The sequence below is a fragment of the Phodopus roborovskii genome, unplaced genomic scaffold (genome assembly GCF_943737965.1).
Source record: "Phodopus roborovskii unplaced genomic scaffold, PHOROB, whole genome shotgun sequence".
Lineage (NCBI taxonomy): Eukaryota > Metazoa > Chordata > Mammalia > Rodentia > Cricetidae > Phodopus > Phodopus roborovskii.
The window spans coordinates 7,381,288-7,401,714 of NW_026126416.1; the positions used below are offsets into that span (position 1 = coordinate 7,381,288).

Sequence of the window (20,427 nt, forward strand, 5' to 3'; positions counted from 1 at the left end):
GGTGGTCTCTGGTGTATTTTAATCTTAGTAGAATACAAGTTGTATTAGGGACCCACCCATGTGACATCATTTAATTTTAAGTCCTTAAAGGCACTATTTTGGAATTCAGTCATACTAAGGGTTAGGGCTTCAACATGTGAATTTGAGAGGGGCACAATTCAGCAAAAACAGTGATATTTGTTTTGATTTATAAGCTTTGATCCCAACATAACATCCAGCAACAATTAAGCATATGCAGGCCTCCTCTGAGGTGATCAGAACCAGGTCTAGTTGTTGTCAAGGCCAATATTCTTTGTAAATTAAAATATGTAAGGTTCAAAGCACTGCTAAAAAGCCTATTCCTAGGTCCCAGCCCAGAATGCTACATCAGACCAAGAGTAGTATTTAAAAATAAGTATCAGGGGCTGAGAGGACTGGATACATATGAGGACTTGAGTTCTAATCCCTAGCACCCACATGCCAGGCATGGCCATACATTAAGGCATGGCCACACATTGTTTGGAGAGAAATGATAGGCGGACTCCAGTTCTTTGGCCAGTCAACCTACATGAAATTGTAAGCTTTAGGTTCATTGAGAGTTCCTGTCTCAAAATAGTAAGGTAGAGAATGACATAGGAAGAAATTTGATGCCCTCCAATGGCCTCTACAAGTGTGTGTAGACCCCCCCCCAAACACACACACAGCATCACAGATTCTTGACAACATTAAACTTTCAGCATTTTTTTTTAACTGTGACTTCCTTCCCTACTTTGACTAAATATTAATACTCAGACCATATGATTAACAACACTTTTCTATCAAGGACTAGATTATGCTTTTGGCCTTGTGGCCATGCAGTCTCCCATAAGTTCTCTACTCCACCACAATAGTGGGAAGGAGATACATAAATACAAAAACAAATGGGGTAGTTGTATTTTAGTAAGTTATTATTAAAGCAAGCAGATAGGCTGAGGGTCATTTAGCCACAAGTGCAGTTTGTGGATTCCTGATCTCCTCAGTGGATTAATGTCACATACAAGAGCAGCAACGCTGAGCTTGGAAATGTTTTCTACAATAAGAGCTAAAACTCAATCTTCTGAAAGTTGGAATCAGAAAAGATAGTCAGGCAGCAAGCTCTCCTCTCAATTATGGAGTGCAGTTTTCAAGGGGCCTAGACTACAGGCCCCCCGAGACCCAGATACACAGAGTGTGAGGAGGAGGAGGACTAGGCATGGCTGATCTTGAAGTGGTGACTTTGTCTGCTCTTGTAGGTGAATCAGTACTGCCCCAGATCTGCAGCTGCTCCTCTGCCAAGCTGAGGCCACACCCATCACACCGTAGCAAAGGGAATTCTCGTGTCAACTTTGTGTCAGTCAAATACAAGGAAATAGGTTGGTCCATCAGAAGCTCAGACCCCAGCCTATGGGAAGTCAGAGGCAAACAGAGCCTCTTTAGTGAACCTCCATGACACCAGGAGCTAGATGTGTCATTCTGAATTCTTCACACCTACCTGCTCCTTCCATATTCACCTGACTTTTCCCAACTTGTGCACATCTCTGAAACCCAGATTTGGAGAACCGAGTGAGGAAGGGAAAGGAACTTGTGCTTTGGAGTCAGAGAAGCCAGAAATTCAGTTACCACTTTTAAGCCAGAGGATCTCAGTGAACACAGAAGAAACCATTCCAGCTGACATCCTTTCTCTATTTACTGTAAATAAGTACCTCTCAGAACTATTCTGAGCATTTGATAAAATGATGACAATGAAACCATACTCAGTTTATAGGGCTCTCATAATTATATGTCAACAGGTATGATTTTAAATATCCCTTAAATTTTAGACTTTTAGAAATATGGCAGAGACTAGTCCACCCACACTGGAGCCAGTGTCCTCCATTTAAAGCATCTAACACATAATGAATCTTTTGTTACCATTTAGAACTGATGTGGATACATCATTCTAAACTGATGTCAACACTTTTGAGTTGCCTGTGCTCCCCTCTAGTATCTTTTGTCTACTTCAAGATCTGATTGAAGAACTCACTTTGCATGTTGGCCACCTTGTATATCAAGTCTCTAGACTGACCATACCTCAGACTCTCTTCTGTTCTTATGACCAGCTTTAGGAATGAGAGCTAAGAATTTTGTCACCTAAGTGTCTGTCAGTTTGAGAGTTGGTTTTATGTATATCTCAAGGTCAGATTGGGATTTTGAGCAAGACCTTTGTCTAGCTTCTATAGTTGTCACCAATGGAGGTTATGTTTAAGACAATGAACTCCTGTTGATTTGCATAGTGACTCATACAAATTACTCAGAACAACAAAGCTAGATGGGCCAAAGTGGCCTATATTCACAAACTTAGAGCAGCAATAGGAAGGTGACTATGTGCTATCATTGCACATAGGATTCTCAAACAAAACATAGTACTTACTAAATACGTGTGCTTGCACCAAAAATTAATTTGGGAATTTTGTTCAATGGATGTCTGTGATCTACAGACCTTGCTAATACAGGCAATAAATATTAATAAAGAGTTCTAATTCATTGTCACCATTATGTTGCATAATTTGCAAGCAGTTTGCTTGTGTGTGTCATAAAAGTTAAGCAACAAGCTACTCCTTCAAGGTCAGTTAGAACAAATGTGAAAGATCTGACTCAGACCATCAATAAAATGGGACAAAATGAGATCCAGGTGGACAATCTGTACTGTTCAAAAGTCTGAAATGAAATATGATCACCAAATGATACAGAAAATTTCATCAACTAAAATCCAGCTAGATTCCTTAGAAAAAACTGCCTGCCCTGGGTACCATCTGCTGCAGACACCAGGGATGCCTTTGCTATTAAACTACACAAAAGCACTCTGTAAGTAAAAACACCACACTCTTTTCCCCCAGCTATTGTCAGAACCAAGGCATCTGCATATTCCTGGAGAGCGTGTGCTGCCCAGAAGTGTGTGCATGGCAGACTTTGATGAAGCTAAAGCCAACATCAAGAATAACTCAATAAGAAGATTCTGTTCTTGGCTCACCTCACTTACACACAGAGCTCCCATACGTGGGAGCTGGTGATTTCATGCGTGTATCAAAGGCTGAGTAGTTACTTGAGTTCCTGAAAGTAAAAAATAAGAGTTTCCTCATCTGTAAAATGAGCAAGCGGCACTAAATGATCTCCAGGGTCCCTTCCAGATTGAAAGTCCTAATGTCCTGTAATTCTATTATCCCAGCCTTTGATATGGAATACTCAATGAGAAATGAGCTCAAATCAGGCCTGACAGCCCAAATCAAATGTGCGGAATCAGCACTCCCCCTCCTAATGCACTAACTGAGTTAATGGGTCAGCAGTAAGACATGCCTTGCCCTGACAAATTCCATTGTGTATCTGGTATCAATACCCAGCCAGGGAGGGGAGCCCATCCTCAGTGAGAAGCTTGCAGAGTGCTAGAGAGGGGAGAGGCTTGCAGTCTGCCTAGACTCTTAAAGAAAAGTACATGTCAGGAGATTTTCCAGGAGATTAGCTGGATTTTTCCACATTTGAACTTCGGCAACTTGGAAGTCAGCCCAAGTGTTCATAACTTGCCAGCAAAGGGCTGGGATGGGATCTGGGGATCTGGGTGAGAGAAGAGTTGGGTTTACCTTTCTTCTCCTGTTGTAACATTTCCTCCATAATTAGAAGCTCCTCTTCCTTTAACAAATTACTAGCTCAAAAAATCAGTAAATACTGAAAACCTCCCAACATCTTGCAGTTGCCTCTGCCTTGCTTTATTCCCTAGAGTAAAATAATGCCACTCACTGGTCCCCCAACCCTTCATATTTAATGCATAGATGTCTAATCTTGCACAGCTATCAACTCCCTAGAGCTTTAGGCTCTGGGAGTCAGAGTGGACCGAGATATCTCATCCGTGACTCTGAGATTGACTAAGAGGGCCCCCTAGCATTCCTGCCCTTGCTACTGAACTCACAAGTACATAAGACCGTGTCAGTGCCACATGAGAAGCCTGAGGAACACAGATTCTAGGGCCTGGCCCAGGCAGAGCAACCGAATCAGAAGCTAATCACAAATGAGGACACAGGTGCTTTGGGTGTACATTGACTTTTGGAAAACATCACTTACCTTTCCTTTAATTTTTGAGATTAAAAAAAAATAGTATTCTTCTGCCACTTTAGTTAGTCCAGAAGTTGTGGAGGCTGGGGGACCTTAGCATGATGAAGAGTAACCTCCTAAGAAGACCTGAACCTTTCTCTGGATTCTCTCTGTGTAGGAGGGTTAATTTGCTATAGCTCCTGTCACTTCCTTCTTACTCATGGATTCAGTCATGAACATGTTGTATCACTGTTAAGAGATACCAAGACAATGCCATTTTGGTCTCCGGTATAACTGGTCTTCCATCCTGGACCTCATACACCAAGTACCACATTGCCATGAGAACAAATATGGGTCATTGGAAATCATCAAGGAGCTAGAATCTCAGGCTCACTTCATCACTACCATCATGACACCTAGCTGATCCTTGGCTTTGCATGGTGTGCTGGCTAGTTTTATATCAACTTAACACAAGCTAGGGTCATTTTGGAAGAAAGTGCCTCAATTAAGAAACTGTTCCCATAAGATTGGCCTGAGAGGAAGCCTGGAAGGGAAATTTCTTCATTGGTGATTGATGTGGGAGAGCCCATCCCCCTGTAGACTATGGTCCTAGGGGCTATGAGAAAGCAGGTTGAATAAGCCATAGGGTGAAAGCCAGTAAGAAGGCCTCCTCTGTGGCTTCTGCTTCAGTTCTTGCCTCCAGGGTTCTATACTGGAGTTCTTGCCCAGACTTCTCTGGGTGACAGAATACAAGCTGTAAGATGAAATAAACTGTAGCCTCCCAAAGTTTATTTTGGTCATAATGTTTTATCACAGCAATAGGAACCCTAAGATACACTGACAGAAGCATCTAGCCAACCCGACAGTCAGGTTCCACATTGAAGGTGGAAGCAAAAGCCTTCTTTGTTCTTGGAGGAGCTGTTCTATCATCCTCATCTAACTATCCTAACATGAGGCCACCAAATCTCCTGTTTCTTAGACAAAGGGGCCCTTGCTTCTACACTGTCCCTTCCGTATGGCCACCATATTCCAACCCTTGCTCTGCAGACTTCTCTTGAATAAAACAAGATTTTGCCACTTATGCAGAAACTCGAGCCCTTCCTAGATCTAAAGAAGCTGAAGAATTTCAAAAATTCACATCCAACTCATATGCACTGAAGCTCAGGAAGCATTGATATATACATATATATCTGCCACATGCCTTAGAGAGAAGAGGGAAGAGCCTTCATGCACCCTGAAATGCTCTATAGTTCAGAATGGTCCGGAAGATGCTCAGCACAGCTTGTGCCTGACTTTTGATTAGCTATTTCTCAAATTGCCTTTCCTCTGAAATTATTTTAAAGAATTAATTTTTTTTTGGGGGGGGAGGCTTTTTGAGTACAGGTTCACAAGTTAAGCAAATGTCCATCCTGGAGCCCACATTCAACTTAATTCCAGAAGAGTTTTCAGAGCATATTAGCCTAAGAAACCTACTAAACTTTCTTGTAACTTGATAAGTCTCTAGTTATATATCAAATTTGGCCCAAATCTGATTGTCCCTCTGAGAACTCTGAGGCTGAGAGCAAAATGTTCAAGAGATTTCAAACAGAAATCTCCCAGCTCTAGTTAGTGACACTACAATGCCTGATGGTCTCTGAAATCTGAAGACATATGCATGGATGTGCCTTAGCCTTACCAGCAGTTATAAGGTGGACAAAGCTCACTCAGAGCTGCCTTTCATCATTATAGATCTCTGTATGTGGGTGTCAGTCAGCCTTCCCAAAATGTGGCTTGAGTGGTCAATTGTTTGTCTTCCCAGGGCCCTGCAATGTCCAGTGTATAGCAAAGTAATGACTCCATTGTGAAGGACCCAGGACATGAGAAAAGTGGCAGAGGCCTTGCCTCTACAAGACCAGTTTAATTCTTCTAGAATGTAGTTTCCTTGGTAGCTGTTCTGTTTTCCAGAAAGGGTTAAGTTTAGAGGCAACTAAAAGGTTATATAGTTTACCATAAAGGCTCTTGGCTCCTACAGGAGTGGATGGATTCACTGCTGCCCAGTGTCTGCCCCGATGATAGGAGAGAGTCAGAGCCTGGCATTTTAATTAACAGTTCATCCATTATTGTTTAATAAGAGAAGCCAGATACTTCTAATACAGAAAAAAGAAGTTCTTCCACCTGTAGAAAAATCCTGATTTCCTCTTCCTCTTTTCCTTTAAATACCAACAATTGTCATATTTATTGGGTAGATTTTGAAAATTAACTTATAGCCAGTGCAAGGAAGTTAACGTCAAAGCAAAAACAAAAAGAGAAGGGCTTGAGGATGGAGATCAAGGACCATGCCTATGAAGCAAAGCATGGTCAAAGAATGTGACACAGAGAAAAGAGAAAAATTGGAGCCAGGATTAAAAAAGAGGAAGGGCTGCACTTAACAATTACCTAGATCAAAGCCCTCAAAGTATGGGTGGGTGAAAAGAAACCCACAGTGGTGAACTGCTTAAAAGCCAGAACTTCAGTGGCTCTCTAATTTCATATCCATAACCACCACCGTGTTCACAGTCTGATCCAAATACCAACAGCAGGTTAAATAGCAAGTATTACAAGAGGTTCATTAGAAATGCAGAGTCCCCACCCCATCAAATCTACTGGCTAAGAATTACTAACTAGCAGCCCTGGTAAGCTGTGTTTTTAGGACTCCACGTTTGCAGAGATAGTTTGAGTTTGAACCCTTCTGCATATACACCACATACTGTCCAAGAGCTGCTCAAAGAGAACAGACAAAGCTTGCTGCCCGAGGCTGTGTTGGTCAGAATATCAGGTGGAAAGAAACATTAAATTGTCAAGGGAAGTATGAGCCAATAAATAATAATGATGTAAAATAAGAGGAAACGAGAAAAGAATTCAATCTTTGATGGGATGGCCACTGGAACTGTGGCTGGGGTCTTGCTTGGATCCTGGCCATGAAATCAAGACTTTTCCCCAGGGACCAAAAAGGAGAAGACAGAGCAATGTAGGACACCTTCCTCCCACTTAATTTGTATCTTCAGATAGTTGGCCCCTTATGGGGATTTTACTCAGGTGTAACTCTCCAATGGGTATTCCAGTTTGCACAGTATATTTCTTAACTCTTCTACCTCTCCTTCTAGGCATGGGCCTCAATATTTCCTTCCATCACATGGTGGATAGTGTGGTAGAGTGTCACTCACCAGGCATACATCCTCACTGCTTATAGACATTATTAAGAGATATACCTATGTAAGATATTCATAGGATATGAGAGATGCTTGTCTATGAGCGATTAAAGCATAGAGTAGAATAGCCTTTCCACAACCTGACCATGTTCTGTGGACAAACAGAAGAGATGTTGTAATTGACCAGCTCTGCATCTCAAGGCTCTAAGCTAGGCTATTGAAATTAGAAATCCCTATCAGTGACTTGTGATTGATGACTGTCATGTTCCCTTTCATGGAATTGGTTCTATGGAGCCTTTCAGTCATTGGAAGGCCATGATCATGCATAGATAAAGAACTGGTTTTTGTTAAAGGGCATTCCACCATCTAAGAGCCTAGATGAGATGCAGAGAGCAGGGCAGGGAGTGGAGACTGTATTCCTTCACTTAGTTGTAATATAAAACAATGGTACCATAAACTCCAAAGACAGACATGGCTCATAAGTGGAAATCTCTAGCCAACTGTATTTGTATAACATCCTATTGTTGGGAGCTGTGACACAGCCATCAAATCTCAGGGTCATTCCTATTTTAACAAGGAGGAGGCTGACAACAGACAGCTTTACTGATACATAACATATAAGACAGGTAGAACCTAATACCATCCTCCCACACACTAGGTTTACTTCCTTTCACCCACATGGTCAGACTACTGAGTTGAGGCCACCCTAAATGTGCACAAGCACCTTGGTGGCCATAGGAAGAAGCAGAAGAAGACAGAACATAATAATGCATGTAATGAGAGACAAGACACAGATATTCCATACCTTAAATTTTCTTCATCCAAGAGAACAGCCTAGTTAAAGTTCAAGCATGATTTAGTTGGAAGTTGAGGGTCTAAAATATGGAACTCCTTTGGGTCTACTACTGTGTCTTATTTTATGTCAAATTCTTGACCGTGTTTTATGATTTTAGATCTGATTTATGATGACTTAGGAAATTGCATAGACTATCACTGCTAAGATATGTGACTATCTGAAAATGAAGGTGAGGAAAGAGTGGAATCTATTACAGACCTTCATTTAAAATCTAAGCAGGGTGGACAGGAAAAAAAAAAAAAAACATGGAGAGGACCAGCACCAAAGTCAAGCTCAGCAACCCAGGACCTGATTGGAAAACTAGGGAAGTGGAGAAGCTGCAAGCTGTGCACAGTTGGAGAATTCAGTGAGCACTCATTTCGGTGGCCAGTTTTTGAACATGTCAGTTTAATTATGATGTATCACAGTTGACAGCGATGCATGTGGAACCAATTACAATGCATGTTAAAATCAATTATTGCATATTTCAGCTCTCCTAAACACTGCAGCAAATGCTCTGTGCATTTATGCCGATTTCAACTACACTAATCATTTTTACTATCATGGATCAGTATGAAAAGAAATTCTCTCTCCCTCCCTCCCTCCCTCTTTCCTCTTTCTCTTTCTCTCGTGTACACACACACACACACACACACACACACACACACACACACACACACACACACTGAGAAGCACACATTAAACATACCAACTTCAAATGCAAAGGACAAAAACAGCAGCAATAGGTAAAAAAGTTTCAAATATTCTCTCAATAAAAAACCTGTCTATCACACCTATGTGAAAAGAAATAACAACTGAAATTCCTTAATAGTCCAAAACCCAGTTTTGCTCCATTTAATCCACTTTAGCCTCTTTACCAGCAGTGAGGTTGGATTCCAGATGCAAGATTATGGTTATTTTGGTCTAAAATGTTTGCTTAACTGTTTTTTTCTGATTCTGCGCCCTTTGTGTCCCACCCTTTCAGTTTTTGAGCTTAAAATTGTCCCTCCAAATTCTGCAGCTTATTCATTTTCTGTTTACTTTTGTATGCACCAGCAAATCACTGGTTTATTGAAAATTAAAAGGCAGAGAAAAAGGGTAGGGTAGGTAGAAGATGGTGAGGGAGAGGTGAGGGAACATGAGTGCAGATGACATTTGCTATCCTTGCGATGTATGTCCTTAGCAGTATTAACTCGGCTCCCTGCTTCTGTGCTTAGCTCACATTAAGTTTACTAGGGAGAAGGGTTGTGTTCTGCACACTTGGCTTTCTGCATCATGTCCACTGTGCGCTTCTTAAACTAGTTGCAGAAAAACCACTGTCTCTGGGCCATGTTGAAAGGTTGGAGACTCCCACTGGCCCCTCAAGGTGGGTATTTATCTACGTAAATCCTTCTGCCTTGGGATGAAGAGCCAGAGCTCTGAGGTACCTGGGAATTTCAGAAAAAGCCACATGTCTTAAGAAAGTTGGCCCTGGGGAACAAGTGGGTGTGTATCCTAGGAAAGAAATCAGTGGTGTCTGAGTCAAGAAGAGCCAAGTGGTCCAGGCAGGGGTAGAGGTAAACAGCTCATGTGGTTTGGTCAAGAGAGCAGTGGGTGGGTTGTCGGGAACCCCATCTTCTCTATTCAGCTGCTTGCTCAGCTGGGGTAAAATGTTCAATGCTTCCTTGTCTTCCAGGCTGTACCATGACACAGAGGAAGCATGTACAGGTAGGATCCTGCCCTCTGAATTTCTGGTAGCCCCAAAAGGTAGAAGCCTGTCTTTTAAAGTTCTGAGCATTAGGATGGAAAACATTTTCCACTTGCTTGTTCTGTAGCTGTACAATGACCCTCAACTCTCGCCAATTTTCTTTCATTTGTGTGTGTGTGTGTGTGTGTGTGTGTGTGTGTGTGTGTGTGTTCATTTATTCACTCATTTACCCACGAAGCATCTGTTTTGGTTTAGTCCTGGAGAGTCCATGCTTCCTATTAGGAACCAAATAGATTCCCAGTGAAGCAAGTCCATCAATAATCACATGATGTGAAGATAAGGAAAATAACCTTGTGCTCCCATGTGGTGCCCTCTGTGACCCAGTGTTGTGATGCACGAGCACCTGCTACTTGCCACCTTCCACAGAAATGGTGTAGTGAAGAAAAAAAATGGAGAATCCATTGAGCCTTCCTGAGAATTTGACTATTTCTATAGGAGCTGCCTTGTGAGTACCAGGTTCTCTGAGAAAGGCTGCCAGTGGCCACTTGTATATGGGAGACATGATTTTAGAGGACGGTTTTTCATTGGTCAAGGTCCCCCCAAAATTAAGAATTAACCTATGTGATTCCAATATTGACAAGGGAGCAAGGATGGATGGCTCCAAAGACATGGAAACCAGTACAGGCTGGAGAAGCCTAAGAGTTGTTGGTAGCTATTGTGATACCAGAGTCAAGCCCCTGCTCAGGACAGAAGGCAGCCACTGGTGAAGCTATGGCAACAAGTCCAAGGGGGAGGAAACAGGAGACTGTTACTCTCTCCTGCTTGCTGGCCTCATTCATGCAAGCCCGATTGTGTTATAATTCACACAGTAGGCCAGCTCCTTGGCAAATAGAAAGTAAGGTGTGTATGAAAGGAAGTGACCAGAATAAATGTTCTGCTGCCCCAATCTCATTTGGTTATTATGAGGGTTCAGGAATCATGGCCCCAGTCGATCGGTGCATCTGTAACCAGAACTTGACCCTCACATTGAGAATTTATGAAGTATATAATTCAGCAGAATTAAAGATGCAGAAATAAACACAGGAAGGGAAAGCAGAATCTACACCTCAGCCCGTGGTAGCTATTGAAGAACTGCAGGAGACAATCTTTCTGGACTCGGTGTAGGTGAGGGAGTGTTTGCAGGGGTTTGGTCTGGTGCAGTCTGCACTCCGGGGACACCGCTGCTCGTGGAAGCTACTGCCCAGAATAAAAGATTTTTGGTTTTCACAAGCCAATGATACCAAAGTATAGAGGGATGCTGTATCTGCAGAGCGAAGTCCTCCAGCTCTTGGTTCATGGACAGTAAATATTATGAAAAGGACTTCCAGAGCTGTTTAGGGTTGCACGAGACTCACTCAGGAGACATCTGCAATGCCTGTGTGATGCTTGTGAAAAGATGGAAGAAGTTGCCAGCAGGATCAAAAAAGAAACAAAACAAAAAACTGGAATCATGTGGTAGATGTGATGTAAGGGCAGGACCTAATCTACCTGGTCCTGGTAGATAAAACTCTGCCTGGAAACAGGATGAAAAGCAACCAGATCAGTAAACGCAGAAGGAATTTAAATGCCACAACTCTAATGCTCACAGCACCACCTCAAGTACCTCTCCAGCCCAGTCTCCCGCTACAGTAATCAGTCAGATGATGGCTCAGATACAGAGATGGCTTCCAGCTCTAATAGAACTACAGTTTCTTCCTTCTTAGATCTTACCTACTGGAAAAGACAGAAAATATGATGTGGGATCATCTACAAGGGCCGTTTTGGGGAAGTCCTCACATCTCTTTAAGCCTTGCTGCAGGAGTAAGAAAGCAGCTGCTGAGAAGCCTGAGGAGCAGGAACGGACGCCTCTGCCCATCTCTATTCAGGAGTGGTGACTGAGGTTTATGTAGGAGGGAACAAAAAGCGATTTAAACTTTGAAAAAACCACAAAGCAACAGACTGACTCTCCTATTTTTAACTTGAATACCCACTATTCTGCCAGAAGACATTTTTTAGAATAGTTTTTAATGGGTTACCATCCCCCCATCCAACAAACTCTGAAGCCATTTCTAGCATACTGCAAGAAAAGAGTGTACATACTATTTAATATGCTGGGTATTTCATAGGAAGTTTGAATGCTGCTGTAAACTTCTCCTTAAGTCTTTTTTTTTTTTTTAATTCCCTCTAATGAATGAGATTTGGCGGTTTTCAGGAGACAGAGATGGTATTTGTTGTGTGATAAACCATATGTAGTTTAGTCTTTCTGTGGAGAGACAGTGGCATTTAAAAATGACTGGCTACACTTGTTTTCCCTCATGATAATTTGTCATAACTCAGTAGCATGACCTGCCCCTAGAGGTAGTTAAAAATTTTTAAATGCTAAGATGTTGTCAAGGTTCTGATGATTCAGACCTGTACTGCTGATTATTAAGCAAGACAAACTGTGATTTCTGCAAATAGCTTGAAGAAGGAAACAATTTCTGAACACACAGAGAGCGCTGTGTTGCTTCCCTTTGTGGTAATATTTGATAAACATCATTATGTGAATCTTATAAAACAGGACTGGGGTTCCTTCTGGAGAAGACAAGCCTGTAGGATGGGCAAGGTCCTATAGATATAACACCAAAGCATCACCATACGGCAGAGAACGCATGGTTATAAACTACTTAACAGAATGTGTAAGTTCTGGGGATGCATGGGCCACAGTTGACGCTGCTTGGGGCACATTTGTTAGAGGTCTTGCAGTGTGCAAATAATTGACATTGGTGTTACACAACTGTCTTGGATTCACTGAAATCCACATGATTCAGTTCTAGCTCTGGATTACCTCGTTGACCTTTGTGGAGGTTTTATCTATAGAGTAGCTCTTTGCCTTGCCATAACTTTATTAGGGTTTTGTTGTTTTATTGTTTTTCTCCCACTATTTAAAGTTGATTAGAAGAAAAGAATTGTGTGTTGAGGCTGAGTTGGTTGGGTTGGTTTCTTGGAGTTGGGCTTCTGAACATCAAGATGGCTGAATGGAACACCTCACATTGAGATCTCAGTGAGGGCTTCTCAGTAGAGCCCCATGGAAGTTGTCTGATGGGCTCTTCTCAAATTTCAGGAAAAAAAATAGTGTCATTTCAGACCTCTCATAGAGGGAGGGGTAAATGGCTGCCTTAGTATCCTTCATTCATGATTATTTTAAAAACTGGATATTTAAAGTCTGTTAGTGTTTCACAACAGGGAGGGCCAAGTTTGTGGCACCCTATAGTTGTGTAGTTTTACATTTTGTGTCTCTTCCTTTTGGGGAAAACCTACCTAGTACAAGCCACCACATTCAACATTCACAGACTGACCAATGAGTGGGTTTGTTCTCCACAGCCTTGGTGTAGTACCGAGTCCAGCCATTACCATTCTTCTGCATTGCTTTGACATGTTTGTGTGTGTGTGTGTGTGTGTGTGTGTGTGTGTGTGTGTGTGTGTGTGTGTGCGCGCGCGCGCGTGTACCCACACATTTTGGCTACAGTATTGGTGGTAAAATATACTTTTTGATGGATCATCTCTACTTCTTTCTTTCTTTCTTTTTTTCTTTATTACTAGACCTCAACCATAGTCTTCTCCCCTTCTACTCTCTGCCCGTAGGATGAACTGTATATAGCCATGCACTTTGTATTAATATATTAGAAATCTGTAGATCTGTTTTGGGCTTTTATACTATTGGATACTTATAACCAAAACTTTTACTCTAGTGTATTGACTAAATTTAGCCTTATTAAAAAATAAAAAAAGTAATAAACACAGGAAAGAGGGCCATTCTAGGACAAAGAAAGCTTTGAGGAGGGGGTAGAATATATACAGGCTCTGTGGGGTTTGGAATATCCTAGAAAAATTCTATATCTAGGAACTGGGAAGAGAGGCCTGAGAACCTAGAAGATACTGACAAAAATCTTGGATAGTTATGAGTATTCAGAGTTTATAATTGATTCTGAAACAATGGCAAGAAAACAATGGCAGGCTTTAAATGGAAGGGGGTTTTCATCTCTCTGGTCAGAAACCCACAAGAGTCTTTAGCTTAATAGACTGAGTAGCAAATGAAAGCTAGTAGCTTTTACCAGTCGCCTCTCACCAGGAAGGAAGCAGCATGCTCATGAGGTAGTCAGCATAGGTCTCATGTGTGAGTGCCTGTGCTCTTGATCTAGTGTGACCTTGAGCACATAGCAGGTCATGTCTTAGTTTTCGTCTCTATAACACTGTGAGAAAAATGGCACTTGCTGAACCTGGCATTTGGACTCATGTCCCTAAACCCATAACTCAGAGGTTAAAGCACAAAGGTCTTGTGCTTGAGGCACAGTCTCCAAAATAAAAGCAATAGAAACTCACTATGTTTACTAGATTGATTTGAAGGAAAAAATAAACCAGTGAGATGATGTTTGATCTTATCTCCACTTATAATAATTGCAAGGAATGTTACTGCAACACCTGCCACTGCCTTTAAACACTAAGAAGAGCACCCTAAAGATTAGCCACGTAAACGCTTTCAGCTATTATAAAGGACTCAAGGCACCATTTCTGACCCTTGGCTACAGGCTCATCAAAGTTGTCCCAGCTTTAGAAATGGGGATACAGTTCAGTGACTAAAGTGATTGACAAGCAAGACTAAGGCCCTGAGTTCAGACCCTTAACATCCATGTAAATGGCAGGTGGGCATGATGGCCTGATAGTAATGCCAACACTCCAGAATGCAGACACAGGAGGTCCACAGAACAAGCTAGCTAGCCAAACTAGCCTTATGTTCAAACTCCTGGTTCAACTGAGAGATCCTGTCTCAATGAATAAGATGGCAAGCTACAAAAAACAAACAAACAAAACAACAACAGCAACAAGACAACTCTTGATGTGAAAGCTACAGCCTTTCACAGTTAGAGTATGTATACATGCACATTTGCACACACCTGCAAACATGAATACATACATCATAAATGCAAATGCAAACAGAGCCCCATATGGTATCCTAGGGCAAAACAAAAACCTGAGGGATTTTCATGGGCACTCTTATATAAGAGGTCACATTGATCTGACAGAGAAAATGCACAGACTGGAAGTATTTGCAGCCCTTCACAGACCCTGGTGGCATGTGGCAGCACTGGAGAGGCACGTTTTCAATGTCATATCAGTGTAAGACAGCTCAGACCCAGGAGGGGCCAATGCTGAGATCTGCTCCTGGGTTATCTGCTGTAACTCCCACTGCCATGAGACACCAGCAGTTTCTGTCACAGTGTCACTGACATACATCCACAGCAACAGGTACAATTACCATCCGGTCTGACTCACTTCGCTTAAACAGCAAGCACAACTGCAACACATGGTCCATGCCAGTGTTTTCATGATCCTCTGTAAGAGGTTGAATTTACGTTCATTTCTCCTTCTCTTCCATTCTCCTAGTGCTATCCACAGCATCACAACACCATAGCATCCCAGGAGACTTGTGGCCTTCTCTGAAACAACTAGAGGGCAGGGTGCCAAAGAGAGCACCAGTGTGAGATAGGGCATTCTGCAGCTTGTCTAACTGAGTACCGATTACATGTTAATTTTTAGTACTTCCTCAGCCAACTATAAAGACCACATATTTCTCTGTTAAGCCTTGCCACTCTCCACAGGTGGTAAAGTTGAGGAGGGCACTTTGAGGTTTCTGAACAGAGAATATATACCAAGTTTGTAGAATACACATTGAGCTCCTTGGTCAATGTATCTGAAGGATTTTCACTTAATGGCTCTGCTGCCAACTTGCTCTGAGAAGAGGAAACTGTGGTCATATCATATTTACTGAGCCACCCAAGCCAACTATGGATTTGGTCCTTGCTTTTTCTCTCTACTCTTGGAATAGTACCTTTCCTCCATATAATACACAAAATCCAATGGTGCAAAGAGTTGGTACTACAAGGTACCACGGCTTACCAGAAAAGTCTCCATGGCACCAACACCACAAAAAAGGATGAAGACTGTGTTAGAGCAAGAGTGTTCTTGAAGAACATGTGAACTTGCTTTCAGAAATCTGCTTGATATTTGGATTCTCAGTCCCACCTCTGACATGTTGACATCAGAACTCCTGGGGTAAGGACCAGCTGTTTGTACATTGCCAAGCCCACCTATTGATGCTGATGCCCACTCCCTGTGGAATCATCATTCTAGGATACAGAAGCTGAAAGCTCATCACAAGAGACAAGTGCAAAGCTACACAAATCAAACTGTAGTGTAGAACCCTTCAGAACATAAGTCACAGATACTGCTCAAGTTACTAGAGACAGAACTGGGAGACACAATGGCGGCAGAAGGGTAATATCATGGCAGAACATAGACTCAAGTCCTGTCATCACATGGACAGAGAGAAAAGAAGACAATAACTACTTCAGAGTCTCCTAAATCCAAAATGTATGTCCTAGCCTATGACTCAACACAGTCATTTAATGATCACAAAGTGGTTCCTTTGGGATCCCAGAATGAATGATGAGATAGAAAGATATATTCATCTTAAAGAGAGAAAAGAGCCAGTGTGACAGGTTGTATGAAGACAGATTGAGAATAGTTTTGGGGTTCCTGAACAGCAGGTCTGGGATCCCCCATCTCTGAAATGTTGGTACTCTCTTAGCAGCCACATAACAAATAGGGAGGATAGTGACAGATATAACTGGCTAATTATTGAAGTTCCATCTTTGAGCAGGAGGTAGTATTGAGCCAACATCTTATTGTAAAAATTGTCCCAAGTCAGAGTAGTATGATGTTTAGCATTTTGCCTGCGGAAGTATCTATTGTGTAAGCAATAACCTAGCCTGTCTTCCTGTTTTTACAGCATGTAGACAAGGCTAAGACCATCCACAGTTTGGGAGTTGTATGTAAATGAATGATTGCATAACCTACTGTTTCATTGAAATTCTGAAGATGAATATGTCAGAGAATAAAAGGGTTTGATTTTACTGAAAAGAGTTATAATAACATCAGCACAGAAACACAGTCTTCCATCCCAGTACAGAAGCAACTGTACCTGAGCCGCAGAGGCAGTTCAAGGCTAGCTTGCATAACCTAGTGGCACTTTGTCTCATTTCTTTTTCTTAAATAGAGACAGGTTTTAGTACAGTGGTCCCCAGTCTTCCTAAAGCTGTGACTCTTCATTATAGTTCCTCGTGTCGTGGTGACCCCCAACAATAAAATTATTTTTGGTGCTACTTTAAAACTGTAATTTTGCTACTGTTATGAATCGTAACATAAATATCTGAATGAGCAAGATGGTCTCAGGCAATCCCTGTCCTTTGACTCCCCCAGAGGGGTTGTGACCCACAAGTAGAGAATTCCTGTTCTAAAGCTACAGTTCAGTGACAGAATCCATAACTAGCATGTATATGAGCCCACGCTCAACCTTCAGTGCCACTAAATGAGTAAGTAAGTAGATACATTAATAAATACATTTATAAATAAGCTACAGATACTGTGAATTGAAAAATGTCAGTGTGGTATCTTTTGTCTATCTTTGGAGGTCCAGCACCCTCCTTCAATTTATCCCCACATGAATTCTCTGCTCAGCCAGCTGAGCCACCCTTGTTGCCATGTTCCCCAAAGATTGGCATGTTTCCTGTCTCTAAGCCATGGGGAGTGGTGGGTCCAGGCACAGTGCCTCTTCTTAGTCCCTCCCCCTTGACCCCAGCTTTCCTCCATCTTCACAGCTCTGTCTACCTGCTGTATACTTTTCCTGTTTTGTGGATGTTCATTGTCACCTTGTGTTCTCCACTTGGACCTGTAAAGGCAATAAAACTCTCACAGTCTCTAAGTACTCAATGCTTCATTTTCTGAATTTTATCAAACTAAATAGCTGGAATAAAGGAAATACCTTCTTATGATGATGCTAGGAAATTTTGTTCCTTCATATATCTGCTAGATAAGAAACTCACATCAGAGTTTCAGGACAACTGAGGGAGAGCAGGTATGCTAAGACCCCAGCAGTTTGGGTCACTAATGGAGACTGAAAAAATGAGACGGCAGCACCTTGCAAGATGGGGGGTGGGGAAGTCCTGTGCAGAATGAGGAACAGAAGGGCTGCAGTGTGCTGTGCCTGTCTTTCCATCTATTTAACTACATATTACAAAGTTATGCTATTACAGTACATTATGAAATTGTACTGAGATCATGCAGATTGTTCTGAACTTGTATGGTTCAACTTAACAATAGTAAAAAAAAAAAAAGCCATATACATTTAGTAGACATTTAGTAGAAATCCTATTTCAAATATTGAATTTTTTCCCTAATTATCAACATGTGGTTCTTACTCTCTGATACTGGACAGTTACAAAGTGCAGGCACTCTATAGGTGTCACATTGCTAGACTTGGATGTGTGGTAAATATATTCAATGCATTTGAGGCTTGTACTCCTTTCAACACACAATAAGCTTATGAGAACATAGTTCTTTTGTAGGACAGGGAGCATCTATGTACTATTAACTAGGATACTGGTTAGCCATAACAACACCCAACCTTTACAACTGGTGACTTACAAGGGATGAAAGACAATCTTCTATTGTCTCCTGGCTAGGGCACAGGTAATCCTGGGTGGGTCCTGGGAGCCAAACAGCATTCTTAAGTTGGGAGCCAGGTTATCTTTCTCCACCATTTGTAGAGTACAAGGAACAGAGTGAAAGATGGTGATGAACAACAGGAGAAGAAGCCATCTGTAGAGCTACAATCCCTATTCTCATATTTTGACATGTAGAAATCCTAAAGTTTGAAAGAACTTTGACCATATTCACAAAATTCCCCTTTCTAACAGCTGTTTATCATATATTGACTTTTGTTGTTTGGGATTTGTTTGAGCGTTTTTGTTTTCCACTTTGCATTCTTTGCCATGCCAAACTTGATATTCCCTATCTGTCACTTTACATATGGATATAAGCCATACAAAACAAACTAAAATTCATGTTTTTAAGCTACTTTATTTGGTGGCTTTGTTAAAAATCTGGTGCAAGATCCCAGTAAATAAATTTAAATATTCTAATAAGCTAAGAGAAAGGGAAGATAGTAAGAAGGAAGAACAAAAATTTGGGGACTTCACCCCACAGCAGTGGTGACTCATATATTTAATAATATAATTTTATTCATGTCCACTTTTTAAAAAAGAACAAAAATCACACTCAAAAAATTGCTTTCTAAGTCAGCCATCCCTTCCATACAGAATAGAAAAAAAAATAGATTTGGTTTAGTTGAAACATAATATTTGTGCAGCAACTTTGCTAATATTTATTCAAATATATCACTTTAGTGGGCTTTTAAAAGTGGATCCATTGTTGGAGATACGAATTTTGCTATGGAAAACAATCAGTCTTGTCTCTATCCCTGACCACTTATGCACATAATGGAGTGCTGGGATAGAAACAGAGACCTAAAGAAATGCAGGAAACAGGTTGTCGGTCTTTGCTTGGATTTGGGGCATGGTGATTTTGATTATCTTGGCAGCCAGTGTGGTAACATGGGCCTAGCAGCCTGGACTCCCATCACTAATCGACTTGGTCATGTTTGCAAACTTGGTTTTATGGGGGCTGGAAAAACAGAGGGTTCATTCCTTTCCAGGAGAAGGATTCTAGAATGTATTCTATTTCCAGCATTCACCCTATGTGAAGATGATCAAAAATATGTGAATTGAAAAAAGAAGAGAGAAAAAGAGATTGCACTGATGTCCCGAACAAGACTGCCTGCCCCACCGAGGCCGATGTTTTCCCTTCTCCTATAATCAAGCTTCAAAGGCTCTAACAGACAATGGCTAAGTCATCCCAGATGGTGGCCCAGACGCAGGAGAAAGGAAGAGCTACACATGACCCAGCTACAGTGAGGAGGATGAGTTTCCCGTGTCCACCAGGACGGTGAAGTCGGCTGGCCAGACAGGAAATGCAGACTCCCAGAAGGTGCTGGAAGCTGCACAGTGAGCCAATTGAAAGGGCTTATTTGGGTGCCAGTTGTGAACAGGGCACTGCCAAGGCTTTGCTCCTCCGCAGCTGCAACTCGTATTCATTAGCCTGCCGGGCCCGGTGTTACCAAGGCACAATGTGAAATGCATTAGACCAACGCGGCCCCCGCTTTCCAAGAATTTATGTTTTCTTTTTAATTTTTTTTCTTCGTGCCACGTTGGGCCCCCAGAAGGTTTGCACCAGACTCCCCTTTCCCTGCTCTAGCCTCAGGCTGCATCTTAACCAGGTAACCCTCAATCAGAGGGAAGGTCTCATCCTCTTGGATCGGCTAAGGAGCCACTAGGAATATGTTTTGCTTAAAAGCAAATCTTGCGATGTAAGATGTAAGCAAAGGGTGATTTTTTTTGTTTTGTTTTGTTTTTATTCTCTAAAAAGTCTAACCGCTATAGAAGAATTTCTCAGAGAATTGGGTCTTTCTAAGCAAAAGGCGATTTACACAACGCCTATTCATACTCTTTTTTTTTTCTGAGAATTCATCTATTGTGTAAAAATTAAGTATAACCACATTGTCAACATAATTATATCAGTTATTTCATATAATAAAAACCACAAGTTTCATTGTGTCTTTTGGTTGACAAAGCACTTTCCTAAATGATTCTGCAAGTCTCCACTCAAGTAGTTAAATGTTCTCCATCCAACATACACTAAAGAAGAAAGTTAAAGCTTAGAGAAAT

General features: G+C 41.6%; 1 pseudogene; it reads left to right on the forward strand.

Moving 5' to 3' along the window:
• Positions 1-1,210: 1,210 nt before the first annotated feature.
• LOC127221249 (SIN3-HDAC complex-associated factor-like) lies at positions 1,211-11,661 on the forward strand (annotated as a pseudogene).
• The last annotated feature ends 8,766 nt before the right edge of the window (positions 11,662-20,427 follow it).